We start from the raw sequence: 27,778 nt of genomic DNA, 5'->3' as shown, positions 1-27,778 counted from the left end.
AACTCTCCTATGCAAGGCGAAAACCGTTTATCAACAACACCTATTGTTATAGGCGCAAAGTTGAAAGCCAGCATCTGTGATGGTATGGGGGTGTATTAGTGCCCAAGACATGGGTAACTTACACATCTGTGAAGGCGCCATTAATGCTGAAAGGTACATACAGGTTTTGGAGCAACATATGTTGCCATCCAAGCAACGTTATCATGGACGCCCCTGCTTATTTCAGCAAGACAATACCAAGCCATGTGCTACATCAACGTGGCTTCATAGTAAAAGAGTGCGGGTACTAGACTGGCCTGCCTGTAGTCCAGACCTGTCTCCCATTGAAAATGTGTGGCGCATTATGAAGCCTAAAATACCACAATGGAGACCCCCGGACTGTTGAACAACTCAAGATGTACATCAAGCAAGAATGGGAAAGAATTCCACCTGAGAAGCTTAAAAAATGTGTCTCCTCAGTTCCCAAACGTTTACTGAGTGTTGTTAAAAGGAAAGGCCATGTAACACAGTGGTGAACATGCCCTTTCCCAACTACTTTGGCACGTGTTGCAGCCATGAAATTCTAAGTTAATTATTATTTGCAAAAAAAAATAAAGTTTATGAGTTTGAACATTAAATATCTTGTCTTTGTAGTGCATTCAATTGAATAAGGGTTAAAAAGGATTTGCAAATCATTGTATTCCGTTTATATTTACATCTAACACAATTTCCCAACTCATATGGAAACGGGGTTTGTATGTGTTCCACTTCATCTTTATTTCAATTTCTAATTGTATATCTGGCTGCTGCTTTGCTGACTTGCAGTCAAAATGCATTAATGGCATTCGTTTGTGTGTGTGTGTTTGTGTGCAATGCATGCTGGGAAGGAGCGGAAAACAAAGCGCTGCTGCAGATTGAATCCAAATCACATGCTGGTGTAACTCCCCAGAGAGCTGCAGGTTGAGTCGCTCATTGCAGAGACGGATGAGAGGCGAGCTCGTGGTCGGCATGTTCCACCGGGGCCTGCTTGGCGCTCAGTGGTGACACACGGAGAGAAATGAGCGCAGACTCCTGCTGGCGTCCTCAGAGTAAGGAGCAGGACAGTTATTTATAGTAGAGAGGATCAATGCGCCTCCTGTGCAAATGTTTTTTTTTTTTGTGATGACTCAGCGTGCAGGTGCATTTACCTGCACCACAAAACCTTTTCTTTATACTACTCTAAGTGATTGTTTACTCAATGTTGACTGTTTTTGGCTGGAATGTGTTTGGTCTACTAAAAGCGACAGTGAATTGACTGAAATAAATCGATAATCAATTTTAAGCTTTTTCTAAGATTTTCATTCAGCAGAAGGGCTTTATTGGATCTTAACGACATGTTGTCTTTGTTGAAACGGGGAAATGAATTCATAAGTGAATTTTTCGGTTCGGTGCAGAGTTGCACCGTATTCCCGCATAGTACACGTTAAGTGACAGGAAGTACTATATTGCGTCGCAAACAAATGCAACGCAGCCCAGCCTTTGTCTATAATAAGGGTGTCCAAATTACAGCCCGAGGTCTTCAGTTCGGGTTTTATAAGGAATTTTACCCACAGAGGGATGGATTTATTTTAGTAGTTTGACCATTTTGATGCTGCTATTGTGTTGCCATTTAGTGGACAACGTGAGTAATTCAGGTCAATGCCTTCTGATTATGTTCTAAATGAAACAAAGCACATCATTTACTTATTTGACCCAATGAAAACAACCACAGTGCAAAAAATTTTAAAAAGAATCCAACCAACACAAAATGTCAACAAACATGATCACACATCACACAACCTGCTCACAAACTTTGTGAACATTATCAAAAAAGTCCAAACACCATAAACAAAAAAAAAATACACAAATGTTTGGCACATTTTAGCTGCTTGATTTTTCTGATTGATTACAAAATGTTAAGAAGGTTGTCATGGAAGTAAACGAGGTAGAAATTGAACTTTCACACACACACACACACACACACACACACACACACACACACACACACACACACACACACACACACACACACACACACACACCCTTGGTCTATAGTCATGGCTACAGATAGTGCTCAGGAGAAGAAAGAGCTGGTAAACCTCCCACACACGTTAAAACCACCTTTTCGGCAACCCTGCAGGGTCTACCCGGTTAAATAGGTGACTGGGCAAAGACAAGTAACCTGACTCTCGCCAGATCCTTGTAGTTCGCTGAGCTCCACACAAGGATCTGGGACGTCTCAATAGGAGATGTATTTCAGAAGGCGGGGCCTTGTAAAAAAAATCATTGTATGTGATTGGATAAACCACTTGTCCGTTATCTTGAATGACGTGCTACTTCAAACACTCACATCCAAATAAACCTGTGACGCTGATGAGAGCGACGCTAAGAAATCCAAAACAGAACAGCCGACATATTGGATAACGACAGAGCGAAAAGTTTGAGAACTTTTACTGAAACAACGCAGCAATGTCAGTAGACGATCGATGTTGTTTGTGTCAAAGAAGATATGTCAGCACACGACTCCTCGCTGCGTGCCGTCACTGTTGTTTGAATCAAACAGTCGCTTTGGCGCTACGTCACATCTATGAAATCCCGCCCGGCGATCCTGATTGGTTCATTATTTGTTGCTATCTTGAAGGAGTTTGCATTGCTCTCGATCCCAGGTCCTTGTGTGGAGCTCAGCGAACTACAAGCATCTGGTGAGAGTCAGGTTAAAAGAAAAGCGGATAAGAAGAAAATACAGTGCCACCATTGTCCAGTTGAGATGGGGATCATAAGGGACAATGTGTACAGAAAACAAATCAACAAAAGACAAAACAATTTATAATTACGCAAACCAATTGGAAAAAAAAAAAAAAAAAAACATTTTACAATTTCAAAAAACACATTAATTTGTTAGTTGTTAGTTTAATTTGGATTGTGTAATTAAAATTGATTTGTCTTTTGTTAATTTGGTTAGTGTAATTGTAAATTATTTTGTCATTAGTTTGGTTTGTGTAATTGTAAGTTGTTTGATCGTTTGTTAATTGGGTTTGTGTAATTATTACAAATAATTTGTCTTGTGTTACTTTTGTCTTTTTATTTTGGTTTGTGTAAGTGTTTGTTATTTTGTCTTTTTAATTAGATTTAGATTTAGATTTATTGGTCCCCGTTGGGGAAATTCATTTTTACTGCCGTACATTTAAACAATAGACATTACACATCACGAAACAAAAATAACAAAAAGACATCATACATGACCAACACATTTACAGGCTTGTCAGACAGGTCGGCAGGGCCTGCTGTTAAGGGCGGCTAAAGCTGCAGGGATAAGGCTTTTCCTGAGGCGGGCCCTCCGGAATTTGATGGTTCTGTACCTGCGCCCTGATGGTAGTGGGATGATGTATTGGTGTAGAGGGTGAGTGATATCCTGGACTATCGTGTTTGCCAGTCGAATGATGGACCTGTGGTTTAAATCTGAAATGTTGAGTGTGGGTAGGCCGATGATTTTAGCTGCTATGTTTGTAATGCCTGGAGTTTGGTCCGGTTGGTTACAGAAAGCATAGTGAAAAAACATGTGGAACAGTGCATAAGGATGGGTTGAACAATGCTTTGGTAAAGTAATAACAGGAGGTGAGGTGCAACGTATAGTCCTTTAAGTTTACGGATGGCTGACAGTCTTTGTTGACTTCTTTTTTGAATGTCCGTGGTGTGCTGATCAAAGGTGAGTTTATTGTCCAAGGTTGCACCCAGGTATTTAAAAGTGGCAACTGTTTTAACTGTTTGTGTGTTTATGATGATGGGGTGCTGAGGTGAGGGGGGGTTGAACCATATTTCTTCTGTTTTATTGACATTGATTTCCAGATAACTGGCCGTGCATGACTCTGTGAAAGGTTTGACTGTGTTATGATAGTCCAGGATGGATTGACTGTTGGAGAGGAGTGCAAGAATGGCTGTGCCATCTGAGTATTTTAAGTATGTTGTAGTGATGAGATGCTGCGGCAGTCATTGGTGTAGAGTGTGTACAGGAACGGGCTCAACACACATCCCTGTGGGACTCCGGTGTTGATGGTAAGCATTGGGAATGTGTTGGAGCCCACCCTTACTGCTTGCAGTTGGTTGGTGAGGAAGTTGTGGGTGAGGTGGATCAGCTGAGGGGGAATGTTGAGATGGTGTAGTTTCCGGATTAGTAGATGCTTCTGTAGGGAGTTGAAGGCGGAGCTGAAGTCCACAAAGAGGATCCTGGCAAAGTTGCCTGGGGAGTCCAGATGCTGGAGGAGGAGATGCAGCAGGCAGGCCACAGCATCCTCTGTGCCCCTCCTGGCCCTGTAGGCAAATTGGAGGGGGTCCAGGTGTGGGGTGACAACTGGAAGGATGATGTAGAGCAGCAGTTTCTCCAGGCACTTCATAATTATGGATGTGAGGGCTATGGGGCGGTAATGGTTGAGTTCTGTGGGTCTGGATTTCTTCGGTACTGGGATGATGGTTGCAGTTTTCCACAGTATAGGTATTGTTGCAGTCCAGTAGCATTGACAGAAAAGTGAGTGTAGGATAGGGGAGAGCTCTATGGCACAGTCCCTGATCACCCTGGCTGGAATGCCATCAGGCCCTGGTGCCTCGCCTGGCTTGCAGCGGCTCAGCTGGCGCCGTACTTCCTCCTCTGTGAAGGGGGCCGGTTCTTCGGGGTCTGGTGGTGGGAGGGCTCTCAGCAGGTCCTGACACCCTGGTGAGAAGTCCAAATTATCAAAACGGGTAAAAAATGTGTTCAGGTCTTTAGAGAGGGTTTCCGGGTCACTGACAGTGCATGATGTTTTAGGTTGGCATCCTGTCAGGGTTTTCACCTTCTGAAAGGCCTGCTTGGTGTTCATGCTGCTGAACTCGGTTTCCAGTTTGTTTTTGTACTTCAGTTTTGCTTTAAATACCTCGTTTTTTAAATTCCTATTTTTTGCCTTGAGGCTGGCCCATTCCTGTTGCCTGAAGGATTCATGTTTTTCCCTCAGACTCTTTTTTAATTGTGGGGTATTCCATGGTTTGGAGTTCGGATACATATTTATTGTTTTGGTTGGTATTGTGGAGCTGATGCAGAATTTGATGTAGTCTGTAATCAGAGACCCTGTCATTCAGACTACCATCAAAAATGGCCCAGTCAGTACAAGCTAGGGAGCCTTAGAGTTGAGTGGTGGTGTCCTCCGTCCACTGGGGGGCACGCTTTAGTTCCTGTTTGTATGAGGGAAGTAAACAGATGACGTTGTGGTTAGCAGCTTCGAGCGGAGGGTATGAACGGGCATGGAAGGCATCTGTGATGTTCCCGTAGCATAGGTCCAATATGTTTCCCCTTCTTGTTGGAATGTCCACATACTGTTCGAAAGATGGTAAAACATTGTCCATTATGCATCCGTTAAAGTCCCCCAAATAAAGCAGCGGAGCACCGGGATACTTAGCTAATATGGCATTAGCATCCTCGGCTATCAGCTCCGCTGCTGTGTTGATGTTAGCACTGGGGGCTACATAAATACAGCTGACCACAACAGTGGGGAATTCCCGGGGGAGATAGAAGGGACAGAGGGACAGGGTCAACAACTCCAGTTTGGGTGTGCACACTTTACGGTGCACTTTGATGTTGTTACACCACCTGTCGTTGATGTAAAGGCAGACCCCACCGCCTCGCGTCTTTGTCCTGTCGGACCTGACGATGGTGAAATTGTCCAGGCTCACCTCAGAGTCGGGAACCAACTCGTCCAGCCAGGTCTCACTGAGAGCGATGATACAGATGTCTTCGAAGGCCCTTTCAAAACGGCACCTTGCATGTAGTAGATCCATCTTGTTACGGAGTGATCGTACGTTGGACATGATGATGGTGGGCAGAGGAGGTTTAAAGGGACGTCTTCTTACCCGGCTCCGGATGCCTCCATGCCTTCCCCTTTTCCTCGGCCGAAGTTCCGAAGGTAGGACCACGGCAGGCTTGGTGTTACTCCACAGCGAGGCTCGATGTAACAGGATTTCATCTCGGTTGTAGGTGAGTAGCCGGTCGTTGGTGTCGGGCTGTAGTGCTGGGCTATCGCAAATCAGCGATAAGATTGTGAGAAAGGCGGCGATCACTTTGTAACTTGTCATAGCTGATCTGTCTGACTTTTGCCTACATACAATGTGACAGTTACACGTAAAGCACGGACATAAAACATACATAAGACACTAGACACAGTGTACGATCCGTGCTGTCGTAGCAGAGCACGCGCCATTTTGAAACCGGGTTTTAAAATGGCGCATGGGTAATTGGTTTGTGTAATAGTAAGTTGTTTTGTATTTTGTTAACTTGGTTTATGTAACTATTATAATTTGTTTTGTCTTGTGTTCATTTTGTCTTTCAATTTGGTTTGTGTGATGGCAAGTGGTTTTGTTTTTTAATTTGGCCTTTGTAAGTTTTAATTGTTTTGTCTTTTAATCTGGTTTGTGTAATTTGTAATTGTTTTGTCTTTTAACTCTGTTTTGTGTGATCGTAAGTTGTCTTTTGCTACTATGGTTTGTGCAATTATAAATTGTTTTGTCTTTAGTTAATTTGGTTTGTGTAATTCTGAGTTGTTTTTCTTTTGTCACTTTGAATTGAGTAATTACTATAAATTGCAGCTGGGATAGGCTCCAACCACCCTCACGACCCCGAGAGGGACAAGCAGTAGAAATTGGTTGGATGGATGGATGGACTTTTGTTAAATGGGTTTGTTTAATTGTATTAAGTTGCTTTGTCTTTTAATTTTGTTTGTATAATTGTAAGTTGTTTTGTCTCTTGTTGATTTGTTTTCTGTAATTGGTTTGTCCTTAATGAATTTGGTTTGTGTGATTGTATTTTGATTAATTGATTTGTGTGATTGTAAGTTTTTTTGTTTTTTGCGAATATGGTTTGTGTAATTGTAAATTGTTTTGACTTTTATGTGGTTTAAGTCAGGGGTCGGCAACCCAACATGTTGAAAGAGCCATGTTGGACCAAAAATACAAAAAACAAATCTGTCTGGAGCTGCAAAAAATGAAAAGCCGTAACGACGTGTCTATATTAGCTATATTAGCCTACTATCAAAATAACTATGTGTCGCAGTCTGAAGCAAATCTTCGTTGACAGAAATTTTGAAATTTTATATTTATTCTACACATTTTTACAACATTAGAAACCATTAGTAAATCAGAGGCTACTCAGAAGGTGAGATAACTGCTGGAACTGACTGGCCTTTAATGGCCAAAGGTATAGATGTGTGTGTCCAAGTTAAAGGAAACGGCAGACTGTCTTCTTTTAATAGATTTATTACAATCTTTGGCAAGCTAGGTAATGTTTGCTGTGGTCTGGAACAACATGGCACACACACAACTATCTGAAATGCAGCCAATATTACATACAGATAATGTGTCATGAGACATGCAAAACTAAATACAAAGAGGATAAAAATAAAGGATATTAATTGAGCTCAAATCAACCTACAAATGAGGCATAATGATGCAATATGTACATACAGCTGGCCTAAATAGCATGTTAGCATTGATTAGCTTGCAGTCATGCAGTGACCAAATATGCCCGATTAGCACTCCAACAAGTCAATAACATCAACAAAGCACACCTTTGGGCATTCACACACAGCATAAAACTTTTGGTGGACAAAATGAGACAAAGAAGGAGTGGAAGATTTTACATGAAAACAAACTGTTGTGTCACAGTCCACACTATGGTGAGTTCAAGAACCCCCCAAATTAGTAGGACAAAACGATGTTCACCAAATACTCTCATCAGTGAAGCGTACACACATACATATTACAACAGTGGGCTTTCTAACAATTGGGAAGGTTTGTGTCATGTTTGTCCTCAAACAAAAAACATACTAAAACAAAAACATTATTTTACCCCCATTTTTTAAATTTTTAATCCGTTTTTAAAAATGCTCCAGGGAACCACTAGGGCGGCACTGAAGAGCCGCATGCGGTGCGAGAGCCGCGGGTTGCTGACCCCCGATTTAGGTAATCGTAAGTATTATTGTCTTTTGTTGATTTGGTTTGTCGATTGAAAATAGTTTTGGCTTTTGTTATTTGGTTTGTGACGAGATGACAAGATTACAATTTTGCAATGTTTTGAGAACAAAGTTAAAAAGTGAAGAAAAAATGTGTTGCAGGCAATTAAAACAGAGTAGTGGGCCTCAAATGGTCCCTGGACAACCATTTTGAAGCCCCTGCGGTCGAGTAAAATGTTCTAAGGTTTGTCCAAAAAGATTATTTTCTACGTTGTCACTAAGAAAAGAATGTTGTGTCCTGGTGGGAGACGAGGAAGAAGAAGAGCAGATAATTGTGAGTCTCCGTTCTACTTTCTAAATAAATTGTGTCTGAGGCCGTGGCCCACTTTGCCCACAAACTAGGCTGAACTTTCAAAAAAGGAAAAACTCTTTTCCAACGACCTAAATATCTTCCTACATACGACTGACCTCCACCATCTCGTGGTCACGGTAAGCACAGCTAAGCATCCAGTGAGACGACGTTGTTCGATTCCCATGTCCAGATTCTAAAAGCACTGAGACCACTCTCCACTGCCCCTACTGGCCTGCAATCACACTGCACTACAGCCTTTAGGCTCCACTGGTCTATTGACCCGTGCCATCACTTCATCAAACAACCCCCTCAGGGTCATTTTTTTCTGTTTGTTTTCGGAGCGCGACAAGAGGTCTTGATGAAACGGTGACGACAACATATGCAACATCTGTTGTAACCTTCACCGTGAAAATGTCACAGCAGCAAGCGGCAACAGCCTGAGAGCTATTTATGGCCAGGGGCGGAGCCATGGTGTCATTTAGCGACTCAATTCAAAGCTGCACTGGGATGTTGTTGTCGTGGCAACCACTACGATGGGGCCTTATTGACAGACCGGTTGTACGCACATGTACATCGCATGAACCCTATTGGTTTTGAATCAATGGATGGATAGATAGATTTAGAAACAAGTGGACCCATTTACTTCCTGTGTAGGGGGTGGGGCCAGCCCTGGCTCCAATCAGACAAGCTGCCTGGTTCGCACATGCTCAGTCTGCCACATTTGAAGCTTCTTTTGCTATAAGCTTCTAGAATATTTGTCTGCTGATTGTCAAGTAAAAGTCCCACCTGTAGCTGGTTAGCTTGTTAGCAAGGTGACCCCTAACATGCTAGGGTAGGTACCGTATTTTTCGGACTATAAGTCGCAGTTTTTTTTATAGTTTGGCCAGGGGTGCGACTTATACTCAGGAGCGACTTATGTGTGAAATGATTAACACATTACGGTAAAATATCAAATAATATTATTTAGCTCATTCACGTAAGAGACTAGACGTATAAGATTTCATGGGATTTAGCGATTAGGAGTGACAGATTGTTTGGTAAACGTATAGCATGTTCTATATGTTATAGTTATTTGAATGACTCTTACCATAATATGTTACGTTAACATACCAGGCACCTTCTCAGTTGGTTATTTATGTGTCATATAACGTACACTTATTCAGCCTGTTGTTCACTATTCTTTATTTATTTTAAATTGCCTTTCAAATGTCTATCCTTGGTGTTGGGTAAATTTCCCCAAAAAATGCGACTTATACTCCAGTGCGACTTATATATGTTTTTTTCCTTCTTATTATGCATTTTAGGCCGGTGTGACTTATACTACGGAGCGACTTATACTCCGAAAAATACGGTAGGTGTTTTTTGAGTTTTTTGGCTTATTGACCTGTTAGATAGTTGGCTACTTAAATTAATAGCTTATTTGCTTGTTGACTAGTTAGCTGGTAAGCTAATCTGTTGGTTACAGATGGCAGGTTGACTCCTTAGCTGGTCATGCTAGCCCCTTGAATGTTTCCCTGGATATTTTTTTAAGCGTTTTAGCCACTAGGCTAATTAGTTGAGAGTAGGGCTGTGCGATGTATTGAGTTTGTAAGATATACCGATATATTTTTAAACAAGATATGAAAATATCGTAATATCGATATAATTTATTTCACGTCAAAATGACCAAACACCGCTTATTTGTTGTTTTCCTTGTTCTCCCCCGCTCCCCCTCCATGGGCTACTAAACCCCTCCTCTTCCTCCTTCCAAGACGTGCTTGCACGTATAAGAACATCCATGATTGGTTGGTTGTTTACTATGATGAGTCATGATTTGTTGAGATTAGGGCAAAACATTAGGGACAGGCCAATCAGAGGCAAGATAGGGCGGGTCATTGAACCAGGAAGGGAAATCACAACAGACATCCCAAATGACGACGAGAGAGTCGTAGAAGAGTAGAGGGAATTTTCAAGCGGGCGATATATATTTTTAAAAAACTAGTGGAAGATGGCAGAGCGATTCTCTTCCATAGATTTTTCTTTTAGCGATGTAGACGACATCCATGAAACCCACCCTGCGTCTACTTGGATGGATGGATATGCGTCTGGATAAAAACATTAATTTGGGTTGTTTACTATGTAAGCCCAAATCAAAACTGTTCTCGAGTTGCCAAGCCGGGCATATTTTTCACAAGAAATTCTGCCAAAAGTGTATGCCGAAGTGAGGAAGATCATAGCCGCACAATTAAGTAAAGTCACTTACTTGACACTGACCAGAACCGTACGTGTGTGACAGATCATTATATCGTCGACTGGGAATTAAAAAGTGCCTGTCAGCAAATGTATGTTTTATCTGAGTTTGATACATTTTGTATTATTTGCACAGTTATGTTATTTACTTCACATGGAATAATTTTCTATTTTATTTATGTTATGTAATGATGTGCTACTTAAACAGTTTCTTTTCTATGCTGTTAATACCCATCTTGACTAACTGGGTTAATAAAAATTCCACTGACTGTAGTACATTTGTCGTTCACTTCAATTTCAGTGAATCTTACTCAAAAATGAATATCTGTATACTTTCACCGGAAAATATATCGAGATATACACTATATTTCCAAATGTATTTGGCCACCCATCCAAATGATCAGAATCAGGTGTCCTAATCACTTGGCCCGGCCACAGGTGTATACAATCAAGCACTTAGGCATGGAGACTGTTTCTATAAACATTAGTGAAAGAATGGGCCGCTCTCAGGAGCTCAGTGATTTCCAGCGTGGAACTCTCATAGGATGCTACCTGTGCAACAAATCCAGTCGTGAAATGTCCTCACTCCTAAATATTCCAAAGTCAATTGTGGGCTTTATTATAAGAAAATAGAAGAGTTTGGGAACAACAGCAACTCAGCCACAAAGTGGTACACTCTTAGAAATAAGGGTTCCAAAAGGGTTCTTCTACAAGGGCTGAGGTTCTAACTGGAACCATTTGCTTCTGAAAAACCCTTTCCCGAAGAAAGGGTTTTTCAAGGGTTCTTGGTAACGCTAATGGTTCCAGTAAGAACCATTTTGATGCAGAGAACCCTTTAAAACCCCTTTTCTGAATAATTGGTTTTAAAAGGGTTCTCACTAACACTAAGGGTTCTAGTAAGAACTATTTTGATCCAGAGAACCGTTTTTGGAAGAAAGAGTTCTTCAGGGATTGTTGAAAGCATGGGTAAGATCCTGTGTCACCAGGGACATACTTCCTGATAACATTTCCCAATACTGGTGCAAAATACATTTCCTTGTGACTATTGATACAAATACTTTTCATATACATTTTTTTTGTTTATTTTAAAGCAAGCTCTTCTTCCCCAGATCCTGTTGATCAAACTGTAATATAACTGCCCATCATGGGATTTGAACACCTGCCACCCAGTCTAAAGTCACTGGCAATAGTGACTGAGCTAACCAGCTGGCTGCCTTCAGTCATCAGGTGCACCATACTAGTCTATTACCTTACACCTTATGATCAGACATACAAATAATGGCAGTCCTATAACTGAAATGTTCTGTTACCAATTTATTTCCACAACCATTAATTATAAGAAAGCAAGATCTTCATCAGCAAATCTTGTTGACTCCGGCAAAGATTAGCTGTGACTGAGAGGACCATTTTTGAAATCTGCCTTGACAACTGCTGTCTGGCTGGTGATTCCATTTGAGAAATAGCTCAGTGATTTAGGAGCTGGTTCTTGGTGCCAAAGAACCTGGGTTCAAGCCCTGACAAAGGTGGTGATGACAGCTCATGAAAATGCCAGATGGTCTTTGTGAAGCAAACATATACACTTTAGAGTCATGATAGATTAAACATCAGTTATTAACTTATGGAGCAAATCGAATCAATTAAAAAATCAAATTACCAATATCTCCATTCTGTCTTGATGCAATATGTGTATTTTCAGATTTTTGTCTTGATAACTGATATATTTACAGTGGTTTCAAATCTGCATGCACAACAGTGAATGGCTTAATCAATTTGTGAAGCCACTGTTGAATTGTCACTTTGCTATTAGCTCAGCATGATAGACCGCAGTCTTTGGTTCTATTGTTGTGGATTTTAGCCTCAAAAGGAACATTATAATGTCAACTGTCTTGCCTTCCTGTTCTCCTGTTTGTTGCTCAGAATTGCCTTAATTTGCCAAAAATCGCCCGGACCCGACCCATCGCAGCAGTTATAATTGTGTTTATTTAGTTTAGTTACACTACTCCCTTCTTCAGGAGGAAATGACACACAGCAAAGAACTAGCAAGGGGGTCCCTGCAGCAAGGATATAACCCCTCTTTCTGGGGCATCTAAGTGAGCTATACGACTCACTGGACAAAGGCTTTTGAAAGTTTGTTACAAGTCAGGTGATCTAGGGATACAGTTTGAAGTTGTGAGTTCAAGGCCTGGTTGATGCAGAGTGACCATGTTAATGCATACTGAGGTGATGTGTGGATTAGTGACAGACAAGTTAAAAAATATTAAACACTTATTTTACAGACAATTTTACTCATGTATTTGTCTCCTCCTCATACTTTTCCATGATCGGCCTCATCCCATGGCTGCTGTACCCTGCTGACTGGCTTAGTCCAGTTGTGAAGCTGCACATAAGTTCATTGATAGAAAACGGTCTTTGATGTCAGAGGCCAAGCCTTAACTGATGCAAAAATCACACTGTAATGCTGACATTTAGGCTACTACATCAGGGTTTGTTGATGCTGGGAATTGAACCCTGATCTCCCAGGGGAAAGGGCAAGGTTTGGTGTGTTGGGCCAGGGAGCTGGCATGATGGTGGCTGTCATGTGTGAGTTAAGAGCTGGTTGCCCCATGGATTGCACCACATGGTCTGGTCTTCCCTGCCTACAAACCAGGTGTGACATACCAATAGTGATTACTGTGAACAGAACAGAACAAAGAAGAACAGGAGAGAGAACAGAAGAAACTTCCGAGAATCAAGGTGAGCTAAATATAATATCTTATTTCAGCATGCTTGACCCTAGCTGAGGACTTTTACGGTAAAAGGTGGACTAAGCATTTGTTTCTTGTTATGTTTTTTTCGTTTGCTTATTTGTTTGTTTTCTTGTAGAAAACAAACAAACAAATTGTATTGTGGTCAAACAATACAATACCTGACAAAGCTCTGCTGAGAGCTGCCATAACAAAATAGGTTACAATATATCTGTACAATGAATCTTAAATCATCCTAAAAAGGTTATCGTAGTTGTTATTTTAATGAAATATTATAGTATAAATTGTCAATGTTAGAAGGAGCTTTAACGTTGTCGGTAGCGGCGTTGCGGTCGCCATCCAGCTCGTCTTTGGAGGGATGGGTGGGCTGGTGAGCACCATGGATCTAATACATCCATGTTGAGCACACACTAATGTGCGGGTAGAAGGAGCAGGGAGACTGGGCTTGAGCTTGGTCTCCAACATAGTGGTAGCAGAAAGATAACACAAGACGAAGGTTACAGAGAGGATGATTCTACCATATTATATAACTTTTTAAAAAACATGTACACCTCATCTTAATGGTTACCTCTTACCAGAGGTGTGGACTCGAGTCACATGACTTGGACTCGAGTCAGACTCGAGTCATGAATTTGATGACTTTAGACTCGACTTGACAAAATGTAAAAAGACTTGCAACTCGACTTAGACTTTAACATCAATGACTTGTGACTTCACTTGGACTTGAGCCTTTTGAATTGACATGACTTGACATGACTTGCTACTTTCCCCAAAACCCAAAGATGAAAAAGTTATTCGGGAGCGCTCTGTATTTTTCATTGTGTACTTGTCTATCAGCGTTGCGTGTGTCAGCTGGTGTGCTCTCAGTACAACAGCCAATCAAATTAGATCTACTTTGTTTTCATCACACAGCATTCATCCAATCAAATTGCAGGAAGAAGACATGTCCAAACCACACGCCAGTGAACAAAAAATGATACCTAAAATAATTTCGTTTGGGTATAAAAATTACGAGGTGGTCAACACAAAACGGTTTGCAGTATGCAACACATGCGGTTCGAAAATTACTGATGGAGAGGCAACAACTTCCAACTTCGTCCGGCATTTGAAGTTGCACAAAGAACGGTAAGTTTTGAATGTAAGATAACGTTTATTGGCTAAGTAACGTGACTTTTATTTGCAGTGTAGTTAAATCAGTGAGGCTGTAAACTCACTGCTAACGTTATAACGTTATTGCAAACACGGGAATCTGTTGCAGTTCACTACCTTATTCATACTTTTTGTTCAGTGATTTTTTTTAAGCAGGGTTACGTTAGTCAATATATCACACGTAACGTTAGACGGCGGTCAGCAGCACCGTGTATTTTAGCCACCTAAAAAAAGACAAAAATAGTAAAATAAAGGTCAGTTAAAATGTATACTATATTATGAATATGTGTACCGTTTTAGCTAGCTTTCTGACATACTGTTGGTTGTTTACCTCAGTGGTCCCCAACCACCGGGCCGCGGCCCGGTACTGGTCCGTGGATCGATTGGTATCGGGCCGCACAAGAATTTTTTCTTTTTTTTTTCTTTTTTTAATTAAATCAACATAAAAAACACAAGATACACTTACAAGTAGTGCACCAACCCAAAAAAACTCTCTCCCCCCTTTTGTTCTGGGCATTGAACATGAAGACTCTTCCTTCACTGTTCCGAGTGGCCATGAGAGTCTTGGCAGTGCCTGCCTCCAGTGCTCCAGTGGAGCAAGTTTTCAGCCATGGTGGCATCATACTACGCCCCCATCGTGCACAAATGACTGACAGACTCTTGGCTAATTTGGTCTTTTGCAAATGCAATGCAGCATAGGGCCCTGACATATAAAAAGTACAACTTTTTTGTTATGTTCACGTATATGTCATGTTTTTTCAATGTTAACACTTTTGTACAAATAAGTACATTTGCACTTTATTTTTCAATGTGTTTGTTCTGTAAAGGAATGAGTTAATGTTTAAAATGACTGGTTAATAGTGCTATTATAAAGTGCAATGTCAGCACAATTTTCTTTCCTGCAATTTAAAATGCACTTGTTTTAATAAATAAATACAGCGTTTGAAAAGCATACACAATCTGTGTTAATATATTAGTCTGTGGTTAAAAGGACTTGAAAGGACTCGAAACTCAAAATGCAGGACTTAGGACTTGACTTGAGACTTTCTAGTCTTGACTTTGGACTTGACTCGGGGATTGCCTGTCTTGACTCGGACTTGAGGGCAAAGACTTGAGACTTACTTGTGACTTGCAAAACAATGACTTGGTCCCACCTCTGCCTCTTACTATATTGCTTGTCATTTTTCTTGAATGCATATAGGCTCAGGAGAGTGAAGAATGTAGAGAGGATGAAAGGAGCATTGAAGCTCATATCAATGAAATGTCTACAGAGATGCTTAAGGTACACCCAGATCTGAACTCTTTAAAGGAGAGAATGAGACGAACCTATGCATACCGAAAGACCTTCATGGCAACTGCCAAGGCAGAGGAAATCATCGAAAAGTTTCCCGCACTGAAGCTTCCAAAAATAGTTGGTATCTTCAAGCATTGAATTGACCATATTTAATTGTATGTGTATTATTTCATTTATGATCATCAAGTATTTTGAGATGACACTTGTTATCCCTCCTTACAGCTTCTGTGGGAGATGAAGGAGCAATTCCTTTGTAGAAGCTGATCGCAGAATGGTCACAGAGCTGGATCGAATGGCAACGAAGATAGTTCAAAGAGCATGTATGTGTGACCTAAAAGACTGCTGCCAGAGGGCAATCAATGCCTGCCTGGATGATTCAGTAAGACGAGGTATCTAGGCCTATATGTGTATCTATAGGAGCCACAATCTGTATTTCTGAAAACAAAAAATATTACAGAAAAAATGTATTTCCTCAGGACTCATTAGGGATGCAGCAATTCTACTGCTGCCTTCCATTTTCAGAGAGGACTCATCCTTTCTATACACTCTACTGGAGGTAAATACTGCATTTAAGGTCAAGATTTAGGAATTGGCATTATCCATATTATGGCAGCATTGAGTCATTTTGCTGTTTTCACAGCAGGTTTTATTTACTGACATGTATCTGTGTTTATTGCATAGGAGCCAAGCGTGCCTACTCCAGCAATCATGCTCCATAACACACACGAGGGGAACCCTTTGCAGGCACAAAGAATAACCCTATACCTGGATGGTATACAGGTTTTGACTGAGGACAGCAGCATGGACATATCATATGCTATGAGTGCATTAATGTCACTCTATTTTGTTTTTGCTGTCCAGTACCCAAAGGAACTGAGAAAAACTCTTATTTTCATTGAAAGATTTGTGTTGGGGATCAAGGACCACAGTGTTGTACCCATTTCAGTGAAGAGACTATACAACTGTGCCAGAAGTGGGGAGTAGTGAGTAGATGTGTTGCAGCATGGGATTTCATGCTTTATGTTCTTGTTAATGGTCAAATTCCTGCTGCTGCCCTTTGTTTGTACATATTGATAAAAAAAATATCCCTTATTTAATACATATTTTGGACCAATACATTTTGTTTGATTTTGGCATAGTGACGTCTCTAGATTTCCATTATTGTTACAATACGTAGCATTTTGAGTACTTGTTACATAACACTGAAAAGTATTTCAACATTATTTAAATCAATGTGAAAACTTTGTGGGATTCCCTCACTTTCTCATGATTCTGTTCCACTGTCACAATTAGTACATACAGTATGTACACTGATTCTTTTCATTGGACCATGCATTCTTTTATTGTTGGTAGGTAGCTTACAATAAGGCGCAGTAAATGCAGTAAGTGCACCTTGGATTGATTGAACTAAAACTATTTTGTGTCTCTTTCTGCCATGTCACCATTGCTGGAGATTTATTTACACAAATTCACCTACTGAGGACAGCATGATGTGTCTGGCCTGTCATGTTGCTGATTCCACTGGACCTATGCTGACTTTTGACCTGTTCTCCCCTGGGACCTACACAGCCTCTCCTGTTTTGTTGGACTATCTTTAAATAAATATTTTTCTTATTAAAATGTTTTGAATGTTTGTTCAATGTCAACATGATAAATGACCACAATATAATATGAACTAAACTGATCTGTAGAATACAATATGGTTCTTTATAGAACCCTCAGAAGACAAGACGGTTATCGGTGAAAACCTTTGAAAAGGGATGTTTTTAGAACCCCCTGTGTCAGGTCTAGATGAAACACTTAAAACATGAAAGAGTTCTTAGTGGAACTCCCTGTGTGGGTTCTAGATGGAACCCTTGAAACATGAAAGGGTTCTTAGTGGAACTCCCTGCATGGGTTCTAGATGAAACCCTTGACAAAAGAAAGGGTTCTTAGTGGAACTCCCTGTGTGGGTTCTAGATGAAACCCTTGAAATACGATCGGGTTCTTGGTGGAACTTCCTGCATGGGTTCTAGATGAAACCCTTGAAATACAAAAGGGTTCTTAGTGGAACTCCCTGTGTGGGTTCTAGATGAAACCCTTGAAATACGAAAGAGTTCTTAGTGGAACTCCCTGTGTGGGTTCTAGATGTAACCCTTGAAACATGAAAGGGTTCTTATTGGAACTCCCTGCGTGGGTTCTTTGTAGACCCTCTCATGGGGGGTTTTGGGTGGAACCTTACACACACAGTTCTAGGTATAACCCTTCATGTTGGGTTCGAGGTAGAACCCTCCAAAAGGGTTCCAGGTGGAACCTTTATAAAAAGGTTCTACCTGGAGCCAAAAAGGGTTCTCCTATGAGGTCGAGCCGAAGAACCTTATATGGTTCTACTTAGCACTTTTATTTCTAAGAGTGTAGGCCATGTAAACTGACAGAGAGGGGTCAGCGGATACTGAAGCGCATAGTGCAAAGAGGTCGCCGACTTTCTGCAGAGTCAGTTGCTACAGAGCTCCAAACTTCATGTGACCTTCCAATCAGCCCACGAACAGTACGCAGAGAGCTTCATGGAATGGGTTTCCATGGCCGAGCAGCTCTATCTAAGGCATACATCACCAAGTCCAATGCAAAGCGTGGGATGCAGTGGTGTAAAGCATGTCGCCACTGGACTCTAGAGCAGTGGAGACGCATTCTCTGGAGTGATGAATCACGCTTTTCCATCTGGCAATCTGATGGACGAGTCTGGGTTTGGAGGTTGCCAGGAGAACGCTACATTTTGGACTGCATTGTGCCGAGTGGGAAATTTGGTGGAGGAGGTATTATGGTGTGGGGTTTGTTTTTCGGGAGTTAGGCTTGGCTCCTTAGTTCCAGTAAAAATTACTTTGAATGCTCCAGGATACCAAAACATTTTGGACAATTCCATGCTCCCAACCTTGTGGGAACAGTTTGGAGCGGGCCCCTTCCTCTTCCAGCATGACTGTGCACCAGTGCACAAAGCAAGGTCCATAAAGACATGGATGACAGAGCCTGGTGTGGATGAACGTGACTGCCCTGCACAGAGTCCTGACCTGAACCCGATAGAACACCTTTGGGATGAATTAGAACGGAGACTGAGAGCCAGGCCTTCTCGACCAACATCAGTGTGTGACCTCACCAATGCGCTTTTGGAAGAATGGTCGAAAATTCCAATAAACACACTCCGCAACCTTTTGGACAGCCTTCCCAGAAGAGTTGAAGCTGTAATAGCTGCAAAAGGTGGACCGACATCATATTGAACCCTATGGGTTAGGAATGGGATGGCACTTCAAGTTCATATGTGAGTCAAGGCAGGTGACCAAATACTTTTGGCAATAAAGTGTATATCGAATGTCGAGTTTAAGTAAAAATATATCGAGATATACTTTTTCGTCCATATCGCCCAGCCCTAGTTGAGAGGCAGCTTGACTGGTTGTATGGTAGTTTTTTTATCTATTTAGCTGATTAGCTGCCAGGGTGGAAGGTCTCTTGTGTCATTTTTGCATAATCATTATTTATGTGCACATTAATTGTTGTGTATTGCATAATGGTCCTTTTGGCTCTCAGCTGTTCTTATCTTTGGAGATCCCAGAGGAACACACACAGGTACAGATAAATATATCATGGCGCCTTATTTAACATATATTTATCCAAACACAAAAAATTAGCTAAAGTTCTGTGTTCCTTCATCATTTCTCTCTCTAACGCACACACACACACACACACACACACACACACACACACACACACACACACACACACACACACACACACACACACACACACCGGAGGTCGTACCTCTAGCTGTTTCACCTTCTGTCTTGAGGATGTAGTCCAGAGACAGCCATGTCAGGCATGTCTGCAAATGCACTCTAAATAACGTCTTTTTTTTTTTTTTTTTACGAGACAGTGTTTACAGACGGGAACGCGTGAACATCATGTCGCACTCTGCGCCTGCGAAGGAAGCTGCTAAGGTTCACACACTGGGCCGTGCCACAAGAGCAAAGAATGATGACTAACACGTCTTTGTGCATATACAGTACGGTACAGTACTGCACAGCACGCGCTTTGCTGTTTTAATATGTCTTGTTTAAAGGAAGAAGACATGAGCTATACAGTATTGTATCAAGCGGTGCTTGTATAAGAATGCACTTGCAATGTTTGATGGCATCAATGTAAGCAGAATCATAATAGCATCGACCATCTTTTTATCACCTTCCATTCACCAGGAAATAATAAATAAACACATGACTTTGTTTTTCTTCAGCCTTGGTAGAGGTCAGCTGTCTACTGAAATACTTTTATAGTTAAAGTCTGTGTCCTCAAATAGAAGACACACACTTCCGATAGACATTTTAATAGTCATGCACTTGAGACTAATACTAATGTTTTACCATTCACACGCAGTCCCCGCATCTTGGCCAAAATTCTTCAAACTTGCCCTAAAGATTTGTGCTAAGTTGATGCTACTGTAACCCGCTTGGTTCAGCCTGTGACTAATAAAACATTAATATCATTAAAACCATATTAGCACACTTTTTTTTGTTTTTTGAACCGCACACAGGTAGAATAAACGTAGCACAAACATAGCACAAATGTAGCACAAACATTTGGGCCAAGTTTGACTAAAAGTGAACAGAGGTGGGTAGAGTAGCCAGAAATTGTACTCAAGTAAGAGTACTGTTACTTTAGAGATTTATTACTCAAGTACAAGTAAGGAGTAGTCACCCAAATATTTACTTGAGTAAAAGTATGTTGTGAAAAAACTACTTAAGTACTGAGTAATTGATGAGTAACCTGTTCGTTTAATGATGACGGCAACAAATAATGCACACAAACATAAAAATAGCTATGAGCAAATTCAGAGCCAGGAATATCTCTTAAGCAACTAAAACAATAATATATATTAAATAATAATACATTAAAATAAAGAAAATTAAGGCAAATTGAGCCACAATAACTCAACAGCACCATAGGCTCAGTAGGCATTCATTGATTGATTGATTGATTGAAATTTGTATTAGTAGATTGCACAGTACAGTACGTATTCCGTACAATTGACCACTAAATGGTAACACCCCAATAAGTTTTTCAACGTTAATCAATTACTTAATAAATGACCAAGTCGAGGTGATCTACCTCATATATACATATACACACACACACATATATATATATATATATATATATATATATATATACATACATATATATACATACATTTATATATACAGTATATAATTCATATTTATTTATTTTGCCGTTTTTGTTCACATGTTAAAGGTGTTTTAATGAATATACATGCATGTTTAACATATAGATTCCTTTCTTTCATGAAGACAAGAATATAAGTTGGTGTATTACCTGATTCTGATGACTTGCATTGATAGGAATCAGACAGTAGTGATGATAACTTCCACGTTTTCAAATGGAGGAGAAAAAAAGTCCCTCCTTTCTGTCTAATACCACATGAAAGTGGTTGGTTTTTGGCATCTTATTTGTCCAGCTTCCATATTTGTTTTTATACACTTTACAAGAAATACATTGGCGGCAAACTCCGGAGCTTTCAAGCTTGTTTGCGCTGGCTTTCGGAGACTCTTATTTTGTTAGCGCAAGCGCGATGGAGCGGCACTTTTATTGTGAAGACAGGAACTGTGCGGTCAGTCTTTAGGCCTTTGAGAGAGGTACAGTTGAAATAAAAAACTGTCTTTTTTCCTTCACACTTTTGATTGATTGATTGAAACTTTTATTAGTAGATTGCACAGTACAGCACAGTACATATTACGTACAATTGACCACTAAATGGTAACACCCGAATACGTTTTTCAACTTGTTTAAGTCGGGGTCCACGTGTGACAGTCATGTGACCGCCTGGCTCTGTTTGATTGGTCCAACATCACCAGTGACTGCATCTGATTGGTGAAACGCAGGCATGCATAGATCCTACTTTGAAGGTCTGTTTGACAAACCAAAACAAACAAAGCGTGCATTAACAGATCGATAAAAATCAGAAGCGAGTAGCGAGCTGAATGTAGATAAATGGAGCGGAGTAAAAGTAGCGTTTCTTCTCTATAAATATACTCAAGTAAAAGTAAAAGTATGTTGCATTAAAACTACTCTTAGAAGTACAATTTATCCCAAAAGTTACTCAAGTAGCTGTAACGGAGTAAATGTAGCGCGTTACTTCCCACCTCTGAAAGTGAATAATAAAATGTTAACGACATTAAAACCACAATAGAACTTTTTTGTTTCTTTTTACTGCACAAAGCAGCACAAATGTAGCACAAACGTTTTGGTGAGGCTGTTTTTAAATAATAAAATGTTAACACATTGAAACCATAGTGTTACGTACGGCGGGGGCAGGACACGAAACCACGGCAGGAATCAGTTCAATAGCTTTATTGAAGCTATTGTGTGTGGGTGTGTGGGATGTGTATGCTACTCTAAGTGTTTGGTGCAAAACGATGTGTAGAATTAACAATGTAAATGTTACCAGTGTTTGTTGTAAGTGCGTGTAGGATGAATCCTTTGTCGGACCAGAGGGGCAAGGCGAGAAGGCAGTCTGTGGGCAAGCAAGCGGTCGGTGCTGGAGAGATGCTACGAGGTCCGTGTCTAAGCAGGGGTCGAGGATCGAGGGAGGCAGTCCAAAATCCAGAAAGGAGTCGAGGTACACTGCTCGATCACGGGAAACAGGAAAGGTTGAGATGTCCGATAATATCAGCCTGCCGATATTATCGGCCGATATTTGCGTTAAAATGTAATATCAGAAATTATCGGTATCGTTTTTTTTTATTATCGGTATCGGTATAATTTCTTTTTTTATTAAATCAACATAAAAAACACAAGATACACTTACAATTAGTGTACCAACCCAAAAAACCTACTTCCCCCATTTACACTCATTCACACTCATTCACACAAAAGGGTTGTTTCTTTCTGTTATTAATATTCTGGTTCCTACATTATATATTAATATAGATCAATACAGTCTGCAAGGGATACAGTCCGTAAGCAGACATGATTGTGCGTGCTGCTGGTCCACTAATAGTACTAACCTTTAACAGTTAATTTAACTAATTTTCATTAATTACTAGTTTCTATGTAACTGTTTTTATATTGTTTTACTTTCTTTTTTATTCAAGAAAATGTTTTTAATTTATTTATCTTAATTTTATTGATTTTTTTAAAAAGTACCTTACCTTCACCATACCTGGTTGTCCAAATTAGGCAAAATAATGTGTTAATTCCACGACTGCATATATCGGTTGATATCGGTATCGGTAATTAAAGAGTTGGACAATATCGGAATATCGGATATCGGCAAAAAGCCATTATCGAACATCCCTAAGGAAAGGCACTGCGGGGAACACAAAGGACATAAGACCTGGGAACTGGGAAGACACAGAGAGAGCAAGTACGCGGGAGGGAAGCCAGAGACGGGATGCTTACTACGAGGAGTTAACTACGTTCCGGCGCTGGATCTTCAGGTCCACTGGTCTTTATGCTGCATGCCCTTATTAGTCCCAGATGCGCTGATTACCTATTGCCTGCAGCTTTGCCGGCGCGTAGGGGCGTGTCCTGGCACGCTGCCAGCGGAGGTGCCGGCAGAGCTTGCCGCAGATGACATGAGGGATTGCACATGAGTCGTGACCAGTGTTGGGTTAGTTACTGAAAACCAGTAATTAGTTACAGTTACTAGTTACTTTATTTCAAAAGTAACTCAGTTACTAACTCAGTTACTTAAACCAAAAAGTAATGCGTTACTGTGAAAAGTAACTATTTAGTTACTTATATATATATATATATATATATATATTTTTTTTTTAAGGCCCCATTTAATGCCCTTTTAGCCTTCATTTTAGTACTGTTATTGCACTGGAGAATAATACAATCTGTTGATCAACTTGACATGCATTTGCATCACTGAACTCTGCTAAGCAATGTGCTCTACATACAACACACAATGACAAAGATATGTTTTAAAGGGCCAATTTGTTTCAGACCAGAACAAATTGACAAAACTATTTTAAATAGCTGCAACTTAACATACATAAGTAACAAACAGCATAATAACAACGTAGCTGTAAAACAAGAAAGGCACACACTACATACATAAAGCCTAACCAGGCGTTTTCTCAAGGAATTCTGAAATAAAATCATGTCTGAAGCCCAGAACACTCTACACATTTCCCCACTTAGTTTAGAGAAAAGGAAATATTAGCCTGGCCCACTAGTATCCCTCTTTAGGTTTGTGAACTTTATAGTCTAAACATTTAGAGTGATGTGATAATCAAACACTCTAAAAGTTTAAAATGAAAGAGTATATAAGAGAATTGACAGAGTGTGTGTACCTTCAGTGTGCAGTGCCTCATTAAAATCCAGCCGCTGTTGAAGGTGGAGATGAAGTGTGTGTCTCTTTACTAGCTTCGTCGAAGCATGTTGTTTTTGTCGCTGTTTCAGCATATTTGAAACTTACATTCAACTAAAATGTTCTTTTCTTTGTGGTCGATAAAAGAAACGTACTGAAAATATCTCCATTTTAAGAAACTCGGCTTCGAGGTTCGCCATGACGTCTTGATAGTAGACACAGACACGCCCCCTCCCACACACACACACTCACACACACACACACACGTACACACAGACAGCGCGCGGCGCGCCTCTTTTTTGTCGCCTCTTCAGCAGCGCTGCAACACTCAGATCTTCTCAGTTTCTAGCCGATACTACATAAAAAATAACGCAAAATAACGCAGTAACGCATCATGTAGTAACGGTAACGGAGTTACTGAATATAAAAAATAACGCGTTAGATTACTAGTTACCGCCGATAGTAACGGCGTTACAGTAACGCGTTACTTTGTAACGCGTTAGTCCCAACACTGGTCGTGACACAGGAGCACAAATTTTGTACTTTTTTCAACAGCTTAAAACAGCACAAACATAAAAAAGAAACATGAAGGACATGTTTGGGGAGATTTGGGCAAGGTGTGGGGCTTTGTGGAAAGAAAGTCGATACAAAACAATACACATATTTTTAACAGCACAAATGCAGTACAAACATAGAGGACAAGTTTGGAGCGATTTGGAAAAGGTGGGGGTTTTTCTGCATGTGGACGGTAAACATTAATAACATTAAAACCATTATAACACAAACAGTTTTTTTATGAGTGCACACATGTAGGCCAAATATTTGAGCCCAGTTTAGGGATATTTGGACAAGGTGGGGGAGGGGGCTGCAGGTGAATAATAAAACATTAACATCCTAACCATAATAGCTTTAACGAATATTTTAGACCGCACATTTGTGGCACAAACATAGCACGACATTTTAGTACAAGTTTGGAGAGATTTGTATGAGTTAGGGGGGAGGCGTCTGAATAATAAAAACATAAATTGTAACGACTGGGTCGCATTTTACTGCGTGGGGGTCATTCTTCCAAGACGCAGCAGGAACTCCGGAGGCGACAAGCAGGTGAGAATGATTTATTTATTTATTTATTCCGATGTATTAAAATACAGAAGACCGAAAAGCGTGCCGATAGCGTGGGTGCTGTGGCGAAGCTTAGCGCAGGGACAGGAATCAAAGATCGTAGAAAAATACTTAACGTACGGGTTGCATGGAAGCAAGTAGAAAACGTTGTCACTGTTGCGTAATGCAAACAAGGAAGCTAGACTGATTGTGGCGAGAAACGGGAATAAATAGTTTTTTCATTAGTGCCCAGGAGCAGGTATGCATCCCGAACACTAATCAGAGGCAGGTGAAGTTAATATGCAGTCATGGCAACTAAAACACAAACCCAGGGGTGCTAAACACAGAACTGAGGAAGTCAAAGTAACAGAACAAAACATGATCCGGGCAACGGATCATAACATAAATATTATTAAAACAATGATAATTAAAAAGTATTTTTGTGACAACACAAATGTAGCACAAACGTTTATAACAACTTTGATGAGATTTGGACAAAGTGGGGTGAGGGTCTGGTAGACATCAATGGCCAGAAAATGTATTTTAGAGTAACTAAAAAAAAGGTTTACAGCACAAATGTTGCACAAAAGAAAGGCAGTGTCATTCTAATATTTGGGTGGGTGAATCGGGGGGGTTTAATGTTTAATGTTATTTTTGCATTCTTCCCATTTGAATGCTGAACTTTGCCAACCACAACATCAGCGTAGGGTTGCCCGGAAACCAATAGTTTGGTACCGGTACCAAAATGTTTTTCGACTCTTTTCAAAATAACAGGGACCAAAAAATAATAATTTTTTGACTTCATTTTAATAAAAAAAAATCTTACAATGCATTCAACATATGCTTCTTATTGCACTCAAAGAACAATGTTTAAAGAATAAAACAAAAAAATAAAAGGCATTAAACACATTGTGTTTTTCCTGATGGACTTAAATAATCTGCCCTAATTTAGGAGTAGGTTAGAATAGTTTATTGGCATTTTACTAAATGCTTCATGATTATGGTTGCCACTCTTGGTCTGTGCTTTAAGAAAAATACAATCATTACTAAATACTATAATCAATACTATAGCTGAAAGTACACAACAATTCAATCATTTCACTTGCATTAGTTTCCGCTACGAGGCCAGTTTGGACTTTGCTAATGTTTGGACAGTTTTGTGCGTGTCTGTGTATCTGTATGTGCACAGCAGGGGAGCTAGTTAACTACATGACCTTTAAACTAGTTGTGCAGGTCTGGATTATTGTTATTTAAATGTTTACCTAAGTTTGAAGCGCAGGTGGTCTTGCCACCTTTGGCGAGACAGGTTTTAAAGCACTGCTTGCAGCGTAGCTCTTCAGTGTTTAGAGTGTCACCTTGATCGATAGCTTTGAAGCCCAAATACCTCCATATTGCGCTTCACGCACCCTCTTAATTAACCAATGGAATTGCCTTTATTTGCCAGTTTTCTTCTCCTCACTGTCTCGGCTTGTGCTCTCTGCGAGTGTGTGCGCAGATGAAAAAAAACAACCTGTATTTTTCAAAAGCAGTATAGTACTTTTTTGTAATTCATTGGTACCGCTGCACTTTATTAGTACCGGTACACCATACAACCCCACAGCAGCCCCTAGAAAACAGTCTTAAATTGAATATATTTGTTTATTTTCCGCTCTCATTTTAAATAGAAAATCGTTCTCTGCTTTTCTTCGTCTTCTTCAGGTGGTCACATCATCTTCTGTTCAGCTGATTCTGACATGGCTGCTACGGTTACCTTGGCGACCCCTCTGTCTGGCCTACTGCAGTGCTTCTGGAATATTTTGTGGTACGCCCCTCCGATACGGCAAAAAAAAGCCTGTTTCCCCGATGTCACATGCACCGCGCCCCCGAGGGGGGCCCACCCCACTATTTGAGAAGGACTGGCCTGCTCTAAGTGGAAGCGTTGGACTGTGGGAGAAATAAATCATCAATGCCGGTGTTAATTAATTTGTGTGAAAAAGGCCACATTTCTCATTGCAAATATTAAATTAACGCTGTTTTTTGTGAGGACAAAAAAGAAACCCTTTTGTGCTATTATTATTCTAATGTGATTTATGTTTTATTACTCACACGTTTTATGATTCAACTTGTAACAAAGTATATTCATACTGTAGCCTGCTCATAGTTACTGTAGATTAAATAGAGTTTGATGTGTAAATTATGCATTTTATTTGTTTGGAAATATTATACATTTAAACATGCCAACATATCAAAAAATGATATGAAAGACTTTGACTTTTGTTTGATTATTCAATTTATTATTATGACACAGGAGATAACTTGCTGTTGCAGCCACGTGACACTGAGTCGGCCCGTTCCTTGTGCCGCAACCACCACCGGCTGCTGCTACTGGCCGTGTCATCACCAAAGCTGTGAGGAACTTGCATGGCTGCTGTATTTGTGACCCCAAGATGCAGGAACCACGAGAGTGACGATCAGGTAAGAGGATTTTAATCAGTGACGTGCGGTGAGGTTCATGACTCGTGAGGCACTGACTTCATCAAAGTCAGATTTACAAACATAAAGAGTACCTAAAGAGTATCTTATTCACCATTTGATTGGCAGCAGTTA

At 40.4% G+C, this 27,778-nt stretch overlaps 2 long non-coding RNA genes across 2 annotated transcripts in view; one reads left to right on the top strand and one right to left on the bottom strand.

The window, feature by feature from the left end:
- Positions 1 to 27,778, bottom strand: part of LOC133578300 (uncharacterized) — a 341,666-nt gene that overhangs the window by 162,556 nt on the left and 151,332 nt on the right. The gene's annotated exons all lie outside the window — the stretch shown is intronic.
- LOC140677616 (uncharacterized) lies at positions 15,433 to 17,411 on the top strand. Its single transcript, XR_012049403.1, has 3 exons — positions 15,433 to 16,121; positions 16,209 to 16,288; positions 16,414 to 17,411. It is a non-coding gene; the product is annotated as an uncharacterized lncRNA (long non-coding RNA).

This window comes from Nerophis lumbriciformis, linkage group LG38 (genome assembly GCF_033978685.3).
Source record: "Nerophis lumbriciformis linkage group LG38, RoL_Nlum_v2.1, whole genome shotgun sequence".
Taxonomy (NCBI): domain Eukaryota; kingdom Metazoa; phylum Chordata; class Actinopteri; order Syngnathiformes; family Syngnathidae; genus Nerophis; species Nerophis lumbriciformis.
This window is presented reverse-complemented; position numbering and strand designations above follow the sequence as displayed.